Genomic DNA, 19,940 nt, shown 5'->3' on the forward strand with positions numbered 1-19,940 from the left:
AACATCACTCAGCACCCGGGAAATGCAAATCAAAACCTCATTGAGATACCATCTAACCCCAGTTAGGATGGCTAATATCCAAAAGACTATGAACGATAAATGCTGGCGAGGCTGCGGAGAAAAAGGAACTCTCATACATTGTTGGTGGGACTGCAAAATGGTGCAGCCTCTATGGAAAATGGTATGGAGGTTCCTCAAACAATTGCAGATAGATCTACCATACGACCCAGCTATCCCACTGTTGGGTATATACCCAGAGGAATGGAAATCATCAAGTCGAAGGTATACCTGTTTCCCAATGTTTATCACAGCACTCTTTACAATAGCCAAGAGTTGGAACCAGCCCAAATGCCCATCATCGGATGAGTGGATACGGAAAATGTGGTACATCTACACAATGGAATACTACTCAGCTATAAAAACGAATGAAATACTGCCATTTGCAACAACATGGATGGACCTTGAGAGAATTATATTAAGTGAAACAAGTCAGGCACAGAAAGAGAAATACCACATGTTCTCACTTATTGGTGGGAACTAAAAATTAATATATAAATTCACACACACACACACACACACACACACACACAAACCGGGGGGGGGGGGAGAAGATATAACAACCACAATTATTTGAAGTTGATACGACAAGCAAACAGAAAGGACATTGTTGGGGGGAGGGGGGGAGGGAGAAGGGAGGGAGGTTTTGGTGATGGGGAGCAATAATCAGCCACAATGTATATCGACAAAATAAAATTAAAAAAAAAAAAACAGAAAATTATATCACAGACGGTTCCAGATAAGGCCCCTAGAAAGGAGGGCATCTGATACATTAGAGCAAACGAAGGATTCGGAGATAATCTGAAGATAGAAATGACAGATTTGCTCGTAGAGCAGACAGTGGGGTGTGAGATAAAGAGTCAAGGATAACTTCAAGGTTTTTGGTCCGAGCTACTGGAAAGGTGGAGCTGACATGAGTGAGATAAGAAAGATGTCGGAGAAATAGGTTTGGAGACAAGAAAGGAGTTAGGATTTGATCATGTTAAGTTTAGGATGTCTGTTAGATGTACAAGTGGAATTGCCACGCGTATACAGTTGGATACCTGAGTCTGTTGCTTGGGCAGGATGAAGAGATAACGTTGGGAAAAGTCAGTGTGTGTGTTTTTGTGCATGTAAATCCATGAGACAGGGCAGAGGCACCTAGAGAGTGAGAGGAAGTGTAGGTAGCTCGAGGGACTCATCCTTGGACATATGTGGAAAGAAACAGTAAGGGAGACTGAAAAGGAGCTGTCAGGGAGGTGGAAAGAAAACAAGGAATGAACGACATCCTGACAGCCAAAGAAGGGAAAGTGAGCCACGCGCCACACTGAGCGTTAGTGGTGTGCCGTTCTTTCCTTCATTTGCATGTGTCTCTGTCAGAGCATGCCTTGTAAGATGTCCCTAGTGCAGCCAAACTGAATCCCTAGGTGCACATGTCTCTTTGTCACTGGAGTATTCACAGTTACAGAGTCAGAATCCTACATTGTAGACTCCCATTCCGCTTGTGGCAGATTCCCTTTAAGACTTGTTACCTATGGTGTCACGACTATTTTATGAGAACATTTTTGTTCATTCGAAGATTTATTATTGTGTGGTAATCGGTGTCAATCCAACATAGCTCCTGCCCTCCAGGAGAATATAATGTAAGGTAGGCACTGATGGATCTCATAAGATAATTACAAAGGGGTTTGACAGTTCAGGAAGAGGCAAAGATCACTTTCAACGGGAGGGAGTTGGAGGTGGGATCAGAAAAGGTCTATGGAGCTGGTGATGGGCGTAGAGGATATTAGGATGGCTTGACTGTATAGTCACAAACTTTGTCTTCCTTTCCTGCTATGACTAATTCAAAGTAGACTACTGATGTTTCCATTATTTTCACATTCCCGGCGTTTCCCTGCTGTTGTCACAATCTATTTCTGAATCCTTCCAAGCAAATCTCAGCTGGTGTTAAACCTTGTTCATGTAAACAATTTTGTTTAGTTGTGTTTGTCCCCCTTACTTTATCTAATGGTATACGAGTACAGGCAGCTGAAGGCTTACTTATATGAGTCTTGAACTACTTCTCCCATCTTGTCATTTGGAAATAACTGACAGTATTTCTCTGTGTCACATATCTTGTCCACCATAGCATTTGGTTTGCCAGTGTTTTTTTTCTTCTTGAGTCCCTTCATCAGTTTCATAAATCTTCTGGAAAACATGTTAAAAGTTAATTCTGAGATAAGCTCTTTTCCCTTTGCCAAGAGATCACTATTCTAGCATCAGAAACCATGATATAAAATCTTTATCAGCAAAGTCACAGCATCTTTCTGCTTTCTGCATATGCTTCTTTAGGACAAATTTAGCAACTGGAATAAGAGATGAGGATTCGACCACTACCCCTGAGTTTTGATTTTTCTACCCTGACAATATGCAAGATTGATTGGGGTAGGGAGAGACTGGAGAAAAGGAACCCAGCCCAGAGGCCATTGGATCGTCCAAACAACTGGAGAGGATAAAGCAGAGGGGCTCTGCCCTGCACAGTCATGTCTCCAGTCCCAGGTCAAGTCCTGGGATCATCGTCTGTTGCTCTGTTATCTTCAGTCCTTCTCTGCAGGCTTCCCCACAGCTTTCTTTTCCAGCTGGCCTCTGCCCTCGCCAGGCTCCCCTTGTGTCCATTTCTCATGCACCACTTATGTCACTGTCTCAGCAGCCTGCCTGTCCTGGACTTCCTATTGTAATTGTCTTTGGAAAGTGTGGAGCTGACTCTTAGAACTGTTGACACCATGAGTGCCTTAAAGTCACTTGGTATAGTATGGATATGTTGTCCCCTCCACGATATCATGTTGAAGTGTCATCCTCCATGTGGCAGTGTTGGGAGGTGTTTGGTTCATGGGGTCGGATCCCTCATGAATAGATTATTGCCCTCCAAATGGGGGTGTGTGGGGTGGGTAGTGAGTGAGATCTCGCTCTATTAGTTCCTTTGAGAGTTGGTTGTTTAATGGACCCTGGCACCTCTCCTCCCCTCTCTCTTGCTTCATCTCACTCTGTGATCTCCTTGCAACTGCTGGCTTCTCTGCACTTTTCCACCAGGAGTAGAAGCAGTCTGAGGCCTGCGCCAGATGCAGCTGTCCTAGAATCGTAAGACAAATTAAGCTCTGTTTTTATAAATTACCCACTCTTAGGCAATCTCTTATAGCAACACAAAAACAGACTAATTTTTCACTAATTTCCATCACATGGCCCTAGCCCACCTTCCACTTTTGTATTTTCTTTCAGATTGGGGAACCAGACCTGTCCCTATGGAATCACATTCCCAGCAGGACATTTCTGAAGAAGGCTCATTCTGGGCCCCTTTGTTGCGTGACACTTGGGGATGTGAAGGCCACTTAGAGAGACATCTGGGACAAGTAGCAGAATAGCACCAGAGAAACTCTGGGGAGGGTGTGTCCTATGAGCACAGTACTTTTGAGGGAAGTTTCGGACTGAAGTCAGTCCTTGTTTCCCAGAGCGGAGTTCGTACAGGAGAGAGTCTCCTACACGGGACACACACGTAGGGACCTTGATGCCGAATTTAGATCTGATTACTCAGCAGGGGTTCTGTGTGGGAAAGATACTCAACAGTTAAAAAGGGTGAATAAGGAAATCTGTAAAGCCAAGTCATGCCAGATAGTCATGTAAGATCTTGTACATAACAATAAGGAATTACATGACAGTAATACAGTCCACTTAATAACTTTTCCTATTATAAGTTAAAGGGTTAAAAATAATCTTCCTTAACTACAAATATCTTGTAAAAGAGATGTTCTAACCTTTCCCACCTATTCTGTCCTTCATTCCTGTCAAGAAATTACATCAGCATTTAAATTAAGAGTGCCTAACATACCAAGCTTGCTTTGGAAGAAACATGCTGAATGTTTTACATACAATAACTGCTACATGACCCAAGGTTGACTCTAGTCCAGGACTTTATCAGCAAGCAAAATTACTTTAAACACATTACCCCTCATCTTGCTCATCTTCTGCAAAAGGTCTTTTGTGCCCACGCTCATCACTTCCTTCATCGTGTCCTGCGTTAAAATAAAGATGAAAAACAGTTTTACCAGATGTATGCGATTTTGGCCATTTCTCATGGAGAAATACCCTCACCGTGGAATTTCTAAGGCCTTTGGACTACAAAGGCTTTTGGAACAGACCTATACAGTACAGGGAATCATCATGTGCAGGTGAGAGGAAGTTAGGCCATCGCTCAGAAAGGTTTTCTAGAGACGTTTCTGCAAGCCTTTCTGGCTTCGAGTCACAGTGAACCAGGTCCTACTCATGACACATTTCAGAAGAAGGAATGCCCACGTCTGAGCGTCTGGAACTCTCCAACTGCTACAGGGTGGGAACATGACAGGGGAACCCTGCAGGCCAGGAACAGGCTTTACAAACATAGGCTGTTTAGCGTTTGGAACAGGTAGAATCCGAAGCTGTGAGCCTGGGGAGCGGTGGCGCCCACGTGCTCCACCTGCAAAGAGTTCAGAGAGACGGTGCCCTGGGGCGGGACTCTTCTTCGGGGGCCCCGCGGGCGTCTTTCCCTTGGTGCTCATCGTCAAGCGCTGCCATCGCCTGAGCCTCCACCGGGGACGTGGCCTTCCTTCCCATGCGCTTCCCTCCAGCGGGCGCCAGGGTGCGCTGTCTTCCCGCGCTGCAGACCGCTCCTGGACGTCTGGAGTGCAGAGCCACGCTGCAGAGACAGGCAAGCCACAGGACAGTCAGAGGGCACGTCCCAGGCTGCACAGGCGTGGTGCTGTCCTGCCCTAGAGTCTGCTGGCAGCCGGAGGTGACGAGGAGAGGACGTCAGCCCCCGTCCCGCCCGCCGCCCCACCCCTGAGCTTCAGTCCCTCTGCAGGGCTCCTGTCGCTGGGACACGAAGAAACTCAGTGCTGCTCCCGCTGCCCAAGGGCCCCCGCGTGCGGGCCGGGAACAGGGCCGGCCTTGGGGAACACGATCCGCCAGCCCCGCCCCCCCCGGCCGTCTCCATGGGAACCGAAACCTTTACGCTGGTCCTGTATGGCCAGGCGAGGCCGCTGGCCACTCACTGGCCCAGACGCCTTCTAAAGTTCTCCAGGGACCGGGTGTCCCTTCCTGACAGGTGACCAGCAGGGCAGTAGGGGCAGACGCGGAAGGTCCCCTCCCCACCCGACAGCACGTACGTGGCCCCACTGCCACCCTCCCCCTGTTCTGGCCCACCCGGCAGGATCCCAGACCCCAGGTGACTCCAACTCCTCCGGGACGTCTCTTCAGAGGTCCGCCAGGCTCTACCTGCGCCCACACACTCGAGCCCCAGGCCGCGGGGCCACTGAAGAATTTCATGCCCGTGTGAAATGCAGGAAGCAGCTGTATTTTTGCTCTTTTCTCCTCAAACGCAGCCCAATAAAAAATAAATAGGAACCCTGAGTGTCATTCAGTAAGCACCCACTCGGCCTATACTTTGCACCTGGCCCTGTGCTGGCACCTTGGAATATATATATAAATAAGAAGAGGGTCTGGTGACTGTCCCACCACATGTTCCGTCCAATGAGGGAGAGACACGTGTTACTGGAGCAGCAATGGCTGTTGCCTCTGGTGTGACACGTGGCGGGCCTGGTGGTTTCCATCAGACAATAAGCGGCTGGACTCAGACCTACTGTTGCAATGTAAGCAGCTCCCAGCCCCATTAGAATTCTCTGTAATCCATGCACACGTGGGGCAGGATCAGAGGGCGGGGAGGCCCCCCTTTGAGGAAGAGTGTGGGGGAGGGGTGCGCTGCAGCCAGGGTGCAGGCGCGAGCAGCAGGTGTGCAGCTCCCTTGGCGGGATTGTCACCCGACTTCCTCTTCCTACCACAGCTTCGTGGTCCAGTCTGCACTGTGGCGGCAGCAGCGACATAGGCGTGGTGGCTGCCCTGCACAGGCGATCCGGCCTGGAGCCATCTCCAGCAGGTATGGAGCTGGGCCCCCGGCACAAAGGCAACCCAGATAACAGGGGATCCCCCAATGACCCTTGCTACCTTCCTAGGGGCCAGTAGCTGTAAGTTTTCCCTGGAAGTTGAATCCCACTAGCACCGTGCGGCCTCCCTGCCATTTCCAGTCATCACAACCAGCCTGGGAAATTCAGGGTCACCTAATCCAAACTTGACCCTGCCCAGGGGTCAGGACAATTGGCTCTGACCCTTGCTCTTGAGGGAAAGTGGCTGTAGCCCTTCCCCTCCCCCCACCCCCTCCTACTTCCACTGACTGATGTATCCCTGTCCAAGCATGGGGTGGGGGAATAAGGTGGGGGGTGTATGTGAACGAGTGAGGGGCACAGGGGGCTGTAGGTAACAGGGTGGGAGTGGGGAGCACAGGGAAATGAGAGTGGGGAGCTTGGGGATAAAGGTTAGGCTTGGGTGTGTGCAGGGCTTTGAGTAGGGATGGAGCTTGGGAAGGGTTGGATTTGGGGGGGAGGGGTGGGTTTTAAGAATTTGTGGGGTTTGTACTGGGGTTGGAACAGCAACATTACCCCTGGATCTTTTCTGCCTAAGCAGCAGCCCCCAGTTGGGTAGTTTCTTGTATCCCTGCACCAGGGTCCTTGTGTACACCTCTGGAGACTCAGCATTGACACAACCTGAGCGGGAGACGTGGACCAGAACCAACATACGTCTGTCTTGCTTTGGATAGATCCAGTGGAGCGGGACCCATCACCTCTGATCTGCCTGACTGGACAGAGCTAGAGAGCAGAGGGAGTGCTGAGTGCTAGTGGAATCGGAATCGCAGCAGCATCTGAACTGCTGGTGGGACCTACTCAGCAGGGTGAGCAGCTGGGAGGTGGGCTGTGTTGGGAGGGGACTGTGTAACCCTGGTAAAGAGCAGGAATGGAGGGGCTGCCTGCCAGGGCTCACAGACTGCAGGGCAGGGCCACACCTACAGCAAGAGTTGTCTGTTTCCTGCAGTGTAGCAGAGGAGACCCTTTCTGGGTCCCTTTTCTGCTCCTGATACCAGCTTCCACTAATTTGAAAGCACAAGCTCTTGTTTTTCAGCACTCACCCTTGCTGCCCACCTCATCCCACACCGCCCCTTCCCTCACTCACCCCCTTGTGGCTAAGATGCTTCATTGGTTGGCAGCCGGTGACATCACCTGTTGCTCCTTGAGGGCCTTAACACTACTGCAGAAATCCTCCTGCAATGGAAACCCATGGTCCACACTGTTCTCGGCATCTATGGCAGCACTGCAGCTCGTCACACGCGCTCCATACCCGCCCCTCTCATTGTGCTGCACAGAGCTCCAGCCATCTCTCTCATCTGTCAGGAATTTTCTGAGAAAGAGGAGAGCTCTGCAGCTCCTTCTGCCAGCCTTTGCCCCGGCAAGGAGGGGGCCAGGTATTGTGGGGCAGCAGAGCCCCAGGGGGTGGGGGCATTTTCCTGCCCTCTCCTTCCTCGAGGGCTTTGTGATTGTCCCCAGGCATCAGGCCCTGCCTCCTGACACTGGCCTTTTCACCACAGGCATGCACAGCCCAGAGATTTCAAGGAGGAACCCACAAAAAATGGAGTTCAGCTAGGAGGGCTGAGGTGGAGGAGATTTTCTTGGGGAGACCCTCCACACTCTGCTCTCCACAAAATAACTGCAGGAGCCATGGGAATCAGGAACTAAATCCCTGCATGGGGAGGTGGGGGCAGAGGAGGTGCTCTGGGTGGAGGTGGGGAGTTGGGTGTTAACGATGCTCTCACCCCTTTGCATTACAGGCTGTGGAAACCTGGGACACTTCTGCCTTCCTTCTTGGCATTGGCTCAGAATTATTTGAGTCCTGGTAAAGCTCTGAGCTGATTAGTGCCCTAGTATTAGATCAGTCCGTAGGCAGTGAGAGCCATGGCGGAGACACTGTTAGAGGACTGGTGCAAGGGCATGGGTCTGGACCCCAGGAAGGCCCTGCTGATCGTGGGCATCCCCGTGGAGTGTAGTGAGGCTGAAATTAAAGAGACCGTGAAGGCAGGCTTCAAGCCCCTGTGTGCGTACAGGGTGCTGGGCAGAATGTTCCTAAGGGAAGACAATGCCAAGGCTGTCCTCATCGAGTTGGCTGACTGTCAATTTTGCTACAATCCCTAATCAGATACCAGGAAATGGGGGCACCTGGGAAGTGCTGGTAGAACCCCGGAACCCAGATGAACAATTTATCAATTGACCTAAGAACTTCCTGAAAGATGAGGGCCGAAGAGTGGTAGACGTGGCCAAAACCCTGGCCTATAGCACCTTGTCCACTGAGGGCTCGAGCCAAGTCTGACCAGCAGTTTTGCAGCCTCTGGAAGATAGCACGTGGTACCAAAAACCGAAAGTGTTTTCAGGAAGTGCTTTCCCAGGCCCAGGCGAAAAGACCTTTGAAGTGTGGCTGGAGCAGGTCACTGACATGATGCAGATGTGGCAAGTGTCTGAGGTGGAGAAGAGGTGGCGTCTGCTGGAGAGTTTACGCGGCTCTGCCCTGTCCATCATGCAGGTGCTCTGGGCCCACAATGACTCTATCTCTGTGGAGCAGTGCCTGGACGCCCTGAAGCAGATCTTTGGGGATAAAGAGGACTTTAGAAGCTCTCAGTTTAGGTTTCTTCAGACCTTTCAGAAGACCGGAGAGAGTCTCTGCTTACTTGCTACGCTTAGAACCCCTGCTGCAGAAAGCCGTGGAGCAGAGCCCCTTAGAGCAGAGCACAGACATGATTCATCTGAAACATTTTCTAGCTCGGACCTGCATGTCCACCACCCTCCAGCACAAGCTCAAGCTCCTTGATCAGTGAGACTGTCACCCCATATTTATGGAGTTAATGAAAGTCATTCGAGATGAAGAGGAGAGGGAGGCCACCATGGCTGTGATGATGGAGAAGCAGAGTCCTGTAGGAAGAGACTGGAAGGCCGCAGGTTGGCAGGCAGTAGCGGGGGCCTTGGGCAGGCAGTCCCCGCAGCTCAGGTCCCCATGCAGGCAGGTTCTTTTGACGAGAGCAGCAGCCAGACCCTACAGGAAGGGGCTCTCCGATCACTGAAGCGCAGCCGACTACTGTGCTGCCACAGCACTGGGGAAGAAGGCCGTGGCCAGGCAGCGTGTGCCACGGCTGAAGACAAACCTCCATCACTGGGGAGGACACAGGTTGTAGCAGGAGACAGCAGCATTGGGAAACAAGATGGGGACTGGGGCCATGAGCCCTACGATGCGTAGGCTCAGAAGATCCAGGCACCGCTTCTCCTAGCAGGCAGCAGAGACATTTTATCAAGGGGAAGGGGCAGCCCAGGAAAACAACAGTTGACTTGAGTGAGTCAGAGGGGCAGAGCAGCCAGGCCCAGGCTGTGCCCCTTCCTCCTCCACCAGCTGGAAGGGACTCCACCAACCAAGACCAAACCCCATGTGACTCACTGACGGCCCTGACGAGGTGCCAGAGATGCACATGGGGCGCCCGAGCCTCGGGTGGGGACACCAGGAAAGTACAGGCTCAAGAATGTACAGCTGAGGGCTCTGGCCCAGGCACCAGCCCAGTCATCTGGCCAACCCCTAACGCCCACCCTGTGTGCTCTGAGACTGCCCAGGGTCTGACCCAGACAGAAGGAATCAGTGCTGGTGAGGAAGAGCTGCAAAGCTGAAAAGTAACATCTCAGAGTGGAGCCCGCAGGATCCAGCCTGTCTTCAGGATCAACTACACTGCTCTAGGGGAGCTCCAGGAACAAAGCACCATTGAGCTGAGGGCAGGGGACACAAAGGACCTGGGATCCCCATGCCAGCTTAGAGGCAGTTTTCTCCCCCTGTGTCCTGACAGGGCTCAGTGGGCAAAAAGACCAAAGACTGGGAGAAGACCCCCAGGCAGGGGTGCTGGGTATCCAGTGGGCCAGTGTCCCCACAGCTGGCTTAGGCCAGATTGGGTGTGCAGGAAAGTTTTTGTTCCAAAGCAGGAGGAGCAGGAGGAGGAGGGGGAGCAGCAAGGGGAGGAGGGAGGAGTGGGGGTGCTGTCTCGTTCTGTTGTGTTTGTGCAGAGCCACAGGAGAGAGAAGGCAAGGAGAAACTGGGACTGGCATGGTGGACCATAGCTGAGCACCTGCCGATGCCGAGCCCTGCCCCACACCCTGCCACCTTGGGCAGCTGGCCTGGAGGCAGCCCTGAGTGTGTGTCCCAGGCCTGGATGAGGGACTTGAAGATGGCTGCTACCTGCACTGGACTGGGAAACATTAGGGGGAAAGAGGCCATTTCAATGGTGAAGCTGCCTGGGTCTTCCAAGAGGGGTCCCCCATTCCCAGTCCTGGGTCAGGCTGTTCCCTGTTCTGTGAAGCCCACCCTTATCTGTGTTGGCCCCGAGGTGACTCCCGTGTCAAGCAAGCGCTCCCATTCCCCAACCCCCACCGCCATCTTGTCTGTGCAAAGCCGTGAGACTCGTGTCCATCTGGGGCGCGATCTGGCCTACCGGGTCAGCCACCTCTGGGCCTGGGCACGTGCTGTGAGCTTCCAGGCCAGGAGCCAAGGCTCTGCTCGCTCTTGTCCAGTGTCGCTAGCTCCACCTCCGCTTTCTCAGTGAAGATTTAGGCCACTGGCTGCCTGTTCTTGTGGGGATGTGTGTGACCTTAACTGAGCATTTCCCCCCGGAGTCTCTGAGCTCTGATGTCCACCCTGCTCTTACTCATGCCTCAGTTTACTCGGCTCCTTGGTGTGTTCCCTGCCATGTTCTCCAGTGTCCTGTGACTGTCCTGTGCAGGCCATAGGGCAGAACACTGGCCCAGAGGGTCAAACCAGGAGCAGGTTTACTCAAGTGAGTGGACATTGCCAGAGTCCACCATCCTGGCCAGAGGCAGATCGGGGAGCCCTAAGGAAGGGAGAAGGTGTTAGGGCCACAGTGTGAGCAGCAGATGTGGCACCTGGTCAGGAACCCCAGGAGGAGGGGTCCCCGGGACCCATGACCTCTCGTGGCTGTTGGGATGTCCTCTCTGTGATGTCCCCTTCTCCTCAGTGGTTCAGCAGATTTTTCTTGTCAGTAAAGTTCTCTGGATGTTGCAGCTGAGTCTCGCTTCTGCTGTGGGCAATTGACGGCTGGGCCACCCTGGGCTGGGATGGAGGTGGGGATGAGGGGCCACAGGGGCCACGTTAACATTGGGGGAAGTGAGGGGCAGGGGCCGTGATGGTCTATGGGAGCCCCTGGGATGCACAGAACCCGTTGACATGACATGGGGCAGTGCCTGGTTGGGTCACCAGGGCACTCGGGCAGCCCCAGGAATAAGTGGGTAGAAGTTGAAGGGAGGGTGAGAAACAGCAGGCAGACCCCAGGCCCCAGGACCCCGGCTCTTCTACGAGTGGGACTATTTTATTTTGAATGGTTCGTGAAAGCAACTTCAGTAACTCAATAAAAGAAGACATTTTACTAAGTTGTTTGAAATATATTCTCAAACAATTTCATAGTTATTAAATAAAATGAAGACTGTGCATATTGTTAAATGTATAAAGTGCACATTACAAAAGGAAATGTATGAGAATTATCGATTCAAGGTTTTAGATGCATGTGCATTGACACTTCCACATACTACTGAATATTATACGTAGAAAGCAAAGCACTCTCTGGGCCGAGCCCGTGGCGCACTTGGTAGAGTGCTGCGCTGGGAGCGCGGCAACGCTCCCGCCGCGGGTTCGGATCCTATATAGGACTGACCAGTGCACTCACTGGCTGAGTGCCGGTCACGAAAAAACGACAAAAAAAAAAAAAAAAAAAAAAAAAAAAAAGAAAGCAAAGCACTCTCAACAATTTACCTTTAAAAATAGATGTAAAATACATAAAGCACAAATAATTCATTATACATATACATTAGTAAAATTCCTAAATCAATGCTAAGAGCAGGTGTCATATATAGTGGACCAAAACCAATTAAATGACATTTTGGTGTCTCTGTGAAAATGACATATTCAGAAACCCATGGCTCAGCACTGGTATTTATTTATCTCGTTCAGTTGTCTCGACAATATTTAGCACTTTAATTTGCTTCAAAAATACAAACAGAAGTTTCTTTTAATCATTTTTACGTCCATAGAATAGGTTTTCTTTTGAAATCAAATTTTCATTGAAATTGGCTCTGTAACATGATTCGTAATACACAAGTGTGAGCAGATAAAATTGATTTTGTCTTCTCTTATATTTTCCTAAAGAAAGAACAATTTAACCTTCGATGCTTGTGCTTTCTACCTCTTGGGACTGATAGCGATCCACTGAGGCCAAACCTAAAATTAAGTCATCCATCTTTTTTTTTTTTTTTTTTGTGACCGGTAAGGGGATCGCAACCCTTGGCTTGGCTTCACCCACACCGCGCTCAGCCAGTGAGCACACCGGCCATCCCTATATAGGATCCGAACCCGTGGAGGGAACGCCGCTGCACTCCCAGTGCTGCACTCTCCCGAGTGAGCCACGGGGTCGGCCCATCATTCTTGCTAAAAGTTAACTGACAGGTTTAGGGAGAAAAAGTCACCATTACTATCGAAGGGCTGGAAGCCTGATATATGCAACTTTGGTATTCACGTAACTGTTGAGGGTACACTCGCTGGTTAACAGCAATGTGGTCTTGCATTGAACGAAGAAACTAATGATAAACAAGATATACTGAATTATACTAGAATTTCTAAGCCACTGTAATGGAGTTTAGTGTAGCTAATGTTATACTTGTGTCATATAACTGAGGTTCAAGTTCCTTCTTCAGAGTCTTCAGAATAACAGAGATTGAAGAGATATTTCAATAATTGCCATTTCTTGCTGATGCTGTTTCAGAAAATGAAATGTACGTAATTCTCATACGCAACTCCACAAAGTGTTCCAGTGCCCACACCCTCCCTTAGTCTCTAATATTAAAGAGTCACTACTTACAGTTCCCATCATAATGTTTTGCTGCAACATGGCCATGTCTTTGTTAAGTTCACTTTGTTCATCAATAAGGAGACTTTCATCATTCCCATCCAAGTCCTTGAGAGCCTAAAACAAAAAGTCCACTTCAGTCATAAGCTACTTTCATGTCACGTTCTAAACAGGTAAAATTACACTTCAAAAGGCACAACTTTTCATACATAGGCTTGTTATTTATTTCAACTTAAAATGTTATAGTAAATACATGGAGATAAAAATACCCACTCAAGAAATTTCTAAATGTCGGATTTGAGTGAAAGACTAATATTATGGGAGATGCAATAGTTTTATACTTAACTCTGAAAAATGGGTTGATGAACAGTTCTGGTCAAGATGGAACAAAGACAGAAAAAGACTGGCAGTCCCAAACCATAAAATACCATCACTTTTTAGGGGGTAATGGCCCATTTATTTTCACTCATAGTTCCGGTACCATGATTCCTAAGAAGGAATAAAATGGCCTGTCATGGGACCTCTTTAAGTTAAGAAAAACATAGCTTCTGTTTTAAATGTTCACTATTCACTCAAAAAATAATGATGTCATTTGTACTACACAAAACGTACCATGTGAAGTGCTGTGGAGGAATTAAAAACCAAATATGCGATCTCTTCCACAACTAAGTGGAATGAGAAAGCATAAAAGGTAGCAATAGAAAAAGTTTGTAAGACTTATGAGAGGGTAACTTTCTGGGGCTGCGTAGCTGAAAGTAGAGATTTATAGTGACTCAGGTGGCGTGAGCTCTCGACTTCCATCTCTCAGTGGCTGTGGTTTCCCAGGCGTCTGCGGGATCCTGTGCTCCTTGCGGCAGGTGGCCCAGCCTGGGGGGCCTGGTCTTCATTCCCCACCTGCTCCCACACAGGCACCTGAGGCCACCCCTGTGCCAGACCAGGCTTGGGGGGCGTTTCTGCCCAAACTGGAAAGGAAGAGATTGACAGAGGCTAAGGCTGAACTTGGTCAGGTCCGTTCACCTCACCTGACCCAGCACCTGCTCCAGAAAGCCACCAGACCAGGGCCCTGGAGATGCAGGCTCTGATCCCCACCCTGCCTGTCCCAGCCCGCTGTGGGGAACTGCAGCAGAGACACGGGGAAAGAGGGGTCTAGACCGATAGGGCCAGTGGGGGTGTGTGTCAGAAAAGAGTTGTGCCCCCACCCCCAGCCCCACCCCGGGAGTCCAGCTTCCCAGCAGAGGCCAAGGAGGAGTCTGAAGGGGGCCTGGCACAGTCTTGTGGTTGTGGAGAAGGACCCAGGGCATGTGGGAAGGGGGACAAGATGAGCTTGTGCAGGAAGGCAGGGGTCCTCCTACAGGGCCAGGGGGATCTGCACATGGCTCGGTGCATGCCTTTGACCATCTCCCTAATAACCTGATGGTGGAGGCCTGGCTAGGGCCCCAGGCTTGTGACAGGTCCACTGCCCACAGGAGCACTGCACACCCAGGTGGTCACCGCCAGGCCATAGGACACACCATGGGCCTCCCGCCCCCCACCATCAGCCGGCAGCATCCACATGGTTTGAAACAAGGAGCTCCTGTCCCCCACCGAGCTGCACTCGGTGTTCCCAGGAAGATGCTTCCTTGTCCCAGAGCCAAGCACATCGCCTGTTGTTGGAGGCCCACAACCTTGTCAGGGGACAGTCCCCGGGACAGGCCTCCCACACCCCCTCTCCCACAAGCATGGCCGCTCAGAGCCAGCTCCTACTTCTACCCAGGCCGCTGCTGCACAGTTCCCAGCTGGGGTCCTGCAGCCTGAGGCCATGTACCTTGTCTCTCCTGGATTTCCTGAGAGACTCTAGGGTCTGCGTGGCTGTCCCAAGTCCAAACTTGTTGCACACCCATCCCCTGACTTGCACATGGGGAGAAGGGGGTCTTCCATTTCTATGTTGACAAGACTGGACAGCTGGAATTCACACCACCCTGGCTGGGACGGCAGCGTCGCACCGATCCCATTCAGTCCCACCCTGACCTGGACCGAAGCCCACTTTCATGCCGCATCACCCCACAGAGGGCCCGAGTGCCCCCTTCTTTGGTGGGGGGCCAGGGGTTCTGAGACCTTCGGGCACCGGACACTGTCCAGGGGCAGCCCCTGCCACTTACAGGAACAATGCCCCCACCTCCTACCCCAGGCAGACCCACTTTCTCCTCCTTTGCCTCCTTCCTCACCAGTGCCTTGGGGCTCTGCTTCCTCCAAGTCCCTGTCCCTGCACAAAGAAGCCAGGTCCTCCCCTTCTCTCCAGACCCTCTGTCTGTGCTGCACCCAGGAGCTGGGTGACTCACACATCCTCTCCTAGCACTGGGGCCAGGAGAGGAGACACGTTGCAAATGGAAGGGAGGGGACATGGCTTGCCAAGCTGTCGAGATATGTGTGGAGTAAAATGTGGACTCTGCCACCTCTGATTCAATAGCTTGGTCCTTGGTGACATCCCACAAAGCCTGTTGTGACCTTTGTCCAAGATAAAACTCACATGACATAAAACCTTGGCTCTTAAAGTATGCAATATGGTTGTTTTTTGTACACTCCCCAAGTGGATGTTAAGCTCCCTGAGGTTTGCTGCTGACTAGCCCAAGGCAATTTCACCTCCAGGACAAATGAGAGTCTCTGAAAGTGCAGCAAACTCCTGAGAGGTGGTTTGGTGCAGTGTGACTTGACACTGTCATCACTGACAGTGGGTAGCACTGGGCAGAGAAATGCCCTGTATAGGCCTGCAAGAGGGCACGCTTTTATATTTTACTCCATATAAATCCGGACAGCTTGAACTTTTTGCATATAAGAATTCATGTCATTACTTTTGGGACAAAAACATAGAGACCACAAAAGAAACCACTGTGATAATTGAAGGCATCATTGAGACATAGGGAAGTGAACGTGTTTCAGTCCTGGCTATGCAGCCCCATCACTGGGGGATGTAGGGCAAGTCCGTTTCCTTTTCAGGGGTCAGCTTCCCCTTCTTTATAATGAAGAAAAATTTCCGCTTCCTTCCTACTCTGAAGGCCAGGACTCGGTGAGCCTAAGGATGTCATCATGTGTCCCAAGAGTCCCATGTGCCATTTCTGTCCCTAATTCATCTTCCCCTCCACACTCCCAGGAGTTCAAATGGTCCCTCTGGAGCGGATGGAGTAGGGAGAGCAGGGAAAGGTTGTGTAGATGACTTTAGCAGTGAGTTTAGGACTTTGTTTATTTATTTACTGTATAAAGCGAAGGTGTTCAACATGAAATTTTGATATACATACACATAGAAAAGGGGCGCAAGCACCAAGTTTGTCACTAGAAGGTGATGTGAGGACAAAAGGGCCTTCTAAGCAGGTGATATAAAGGATGGAAAATGGGACAAGCACACGAGTTGGCCTTGTAGGGGCAGAGGCAGTTCATCCCTTGCCACCGGGCCAGAGCAGTGAATAGGGACCCAGACACAGATAGTGAGTAGGTTTGATGGTGGGAGGATGACGTGGTTCTCAGCCAGTTGCACCTGTTTTCTCAGTGAACTATTGGGCAAAGTCATCAGCAGGAATGTTGGTAGTTTGAATAGAGAAGAAGGGGTGAAAGAGTGCTTTTGGAGAGAGGGATGAGGAGTATAATACCAGGGAATTGGCCACCAAAATTCAGCCAGCCAGCGCTAGGGAGAGATGGCCCGCAACAACATTCAGCTCTTCCAGCACAGCTGGGAAGCAGGCTGGCCCTGTGGGGTTCAGAGAGGCATGGGGCTGTAGACACACAAGGGCACTGGAGGGAGAGAGAGGCAAAGGAACTAAAGGGGTCGGTAAAGGAGTGTTTATAGGGCTGGATGGGGCATATAACTAGATAAACAGGGAAAGAAGGGCATGGCATGTGTATGGGGGAGCAGGTGCACGCGTGTGTGTATGGTCAATGGATTCATGCACCCTTTGGTGAACTTCAGAGTCTTTGAAACTTTTTCCCTTGTGTCACTAAATAAGCAGCAATTCCAGGAGCTCAGGAATGCTCCACCAGCTATGTGCCCTTGGATGCTGAGGTTGGAACACCACAGAAATTTATGCTGCATTTCCAACTGGGTTCTCTCCACACACTTTGATATACTATAGTTAATTTTATAAGTAGGCATCCCTCAGGATCTTGGTGGATTGGTTCCAGGACACTCCCACCCCCCCACCCCACCCCCATAACAAAATCCACTGAAGCTCTAGTCCCTTACATAAATGGCGTACTATTTGCATGTAACCTTTGCACACTGTAAATGCTTTGGGGAATGAGTTAAGGAATAAAACCCACAATAAATCTAAGAACATATCTATGGGTAGCATTTGATCCCCATCCCAAGACCAAAACAAAAATGCAAAGCCGGATAGTGATTCTTGAGATACAAGACCAGAGGCCCCATGTCATGGGAGCCCAACCCCTCCCCCAGCACGAAGAGCCGATATATTACAAATAAATGGTCTTTTTATTGTGTGTCCATGAAAACAAAGTCAGGGAGGCCTTTGGCCAACAAGGTGTCAATGAGCAAGAGGCATGCATGACAACAACCGTATTCTCCTTGGGAGTGAGTTCTTTACGTCCCAGGCCTTAAGGGTCACACGCAACCAGGGACAGGAGGCTCCAGAGGAACGCAAGCCCAGGACCACCATATACTGGAGGGCCTGAGTCTGCTGCCTCCCTGGCAGGACAAGGCAGGGAGAACAAACACTGCCTCGGGCTAGGCCCAGCCTCCCAAAGCTAGAACACAGGGAACACCCCCACCCCCACCCCCATCAAACACTGCTGAAGAAATCAGCCAGCACTTCTGAGAAGAACTGGCTCTGAAGCCAAAAACCGTCAGGGCTCCATTCAGAAGGGGTTGCCCTCTCGAAGCTTCCAGTAGTAGTAAACGAAGAGTAGGATGGCATTTAAGAGCAGGAAAACCAGAAGCTGGCCCCAGAGCGGGACCCTAAGGGCCTGCTTTCCTGACGGGATGGTGTATCGGGTGAGACATGAAGAGAAGGAACATGAAGATGAGGATAAAGAAGAGGAGGATGAGGATGTAGGAAAATAGGACAGGTCGTGGCAGCTTTTGGAAATGCTAGAAATGTGGTGGTAGTGTGCGATGCTCTGGTAGGCACTATCCAAACCATACACGGGGTGTTCCCTGAGGCAAAAGAGGGGAGCAAGTGGGCCAGGAGAGCCTGGGCCCAGAACCAGCCCCGTCCCTGGGCCTCTCCACTACTCACCTGTCCTTGCTGTCCTCTTCAGAAGAAGACAAAAGACTGTCATCTCGAATCTGCAGAAGCAAATCAGGGTGAGGGAACTGGTTGGTGGGATCACCATGGCCCTATCATATTCCGCAGTCTAAACTTCCTTGGCCAGCCCACTCAGACCATTGCTTAAAGGCCAGGGACCTGCCCCTTCCAGAACCTTCTGAGTTCCCGGCCTTTTGTCTGTGGGGCCTTACCACTCGCTCAGTGACTGTCCTGGCTGCCTGTGCCCCAGCACCCTCCTTTCTAATTTAAGGATTCTCAGAAAGAGCATGAGTCTAGATCTCAGACCAGGGTCCAGGCCATGTGCCTTCCCATGCTCTCTAGTCAAATAGTTCTCACGGCTCCCCAAAGTAGGGCCCTGACCAAACAGGTGTCTACTGACCCTAACTCTCCCTGGAGAATGAAGGGTGCACCCAGTGTCCCCCCTCCTGCACTGTATTTGCCCAAACCCAGCTATGGTCCCCTCAGGTCGGATCAAAGTACAGGATGCCTGACAGCCAGCTCGCCTGGTGGTTGAAGGTGTCAGCATCTGAGAGCGAAGTCACTGGCTGGTGGAATCCCTTGGATGTACCCACAGAATCGGCCTCCCTGGAAGCCCTGGCGGTCAGGTAACTCTACTCACAGTACTCGTCATTACAGCCTTATGAACGGGGGCATGGTTAGCAGAGGAAGCATCGGTATGCCCTGCCTGGTCCAATGGACCTAATCTGAATCACATTACGGGCCTATGACAAAGTTTCTCCCTCCTAGGGTTGCTGAGAGGTGGTGGGTGTTGGGGCCTCAGGTTCTCCCTAAGACTGGGGTCCCCGACGGAGTGGCCTTCAGATATCAGGGTGCCCACCCCATCCCTGCCTTACCCTTGCTCTGGTAAAGTAAGGTGTCATCTTTCTTGGGCAGATTGTGCATATCCGAAGAGCCCTTGAGAGCCGAATCCAAGTCTGAATGGGGCAGGAGGAACAGTCCATGTGCCTCACAGGCTTTCCTCCCTTCTCCCCAGCGGCCTAATCGGCCAACGCCCTTTCCCCACACTCCCGACCCATCCTCCCCGTCGCCCATGCCCCGTTCCCATCCCATGGGCGGCCAGGCGGGCCCCTGGGGCTGGGTCTCACTGGAGAACCCATAGGAGGAGGCAGACGAGTTAGAGGACGAAAGCCTCCTTCGCCTGTGGGTCATGTACTTGAAGATTGTTAGTTGAGCCTGGCCAGACACGGGGTGCAGGGCGGTCAGGGTTATGGTCCTCAAACCTGGGGGAGAGCGCAGTGGGGACACGGGTAACGGGTCCGAGGGAAGGAGCGGGACGAAACGCGGGGAGTATGTCCCGGGAGGGGACCCGACCGCCGCGGGGCGCTGCGTACCCAAGACGTTCGCGTGCTGGATGAAATAGCGCAGCAGGGCGTCCAGCTCGGGGTCCGACATAACCGCAGAGTCGTCCATGGCGGGCGCAGCCGGCACCGGGAGGCGGGAGGGGAAGGCCTGCGGGCGGCCCCGGCCTGTCAACACAAGCCTAGCAACGGTTTCCTAGCAACAGGGCGGTGGCAGCAAGAACGCCTGGTCAGCAGCCCCGCTGGCGTCACGCTGGCGTCACTCGTGCGTCACAGTCATGGGAGTGGGCGGGGCTGTGCTGCGCGTCGGGGGGCTGGGCTAGAGAGCCCAAAGTCCCCAAGGGCGGCAGAGGCTGCAGGGAAGTGAGGGGCGGGGCCTGCACTGGCCAAAGTGGCGCAGACCCGTGTGGCCATGGGAGTAGGGCGGGCATGGCCTGCAGCGTCGTCAACTGCTGGGTCGTTTAGGCTGGACCAAAGACCGGGACAGGACCTGCTCGAGCCGAGCCA

General features: G+C 51.7%; 2 pseudogenes; one reads left to right on the forward strand and one right to left on the reverse strand.

Moving 5' to 3' along the window:
* The first annotated feature begins 7,880 nt into the window (after nt 1–7,880).
* On the forward strand, nt 7,881–9,210 carry LOC134368462 (paraneoplastic antigen-like protein 5; annotated as a pseudogene).
* An 8,494-nt stretch (nt 9,211–17,704) lies between these two features.
* LOC134367494 (emerin-like) lies at nt 17,705–19,545 on the reverse strand (annotated as a pseudogene).
* Nucleotides 19,546–19,940: the final 395 nt, after the last annotated feature.

This window comes from Cynocephalus volans, chromosome X, assembly GCF_027409185.1.
Source record: "Cynocephalus volans isolate mCynVol1 chromosome X, mCynVol1.pri, whole genome shotgun sequence".
Taxonomy (NCBI): Eukaryota; Metazoa; Chordata; class Mammalia; order Dermoptera; family Cynocephalidae; genus Cynocephalus; species Cynocephalus volans.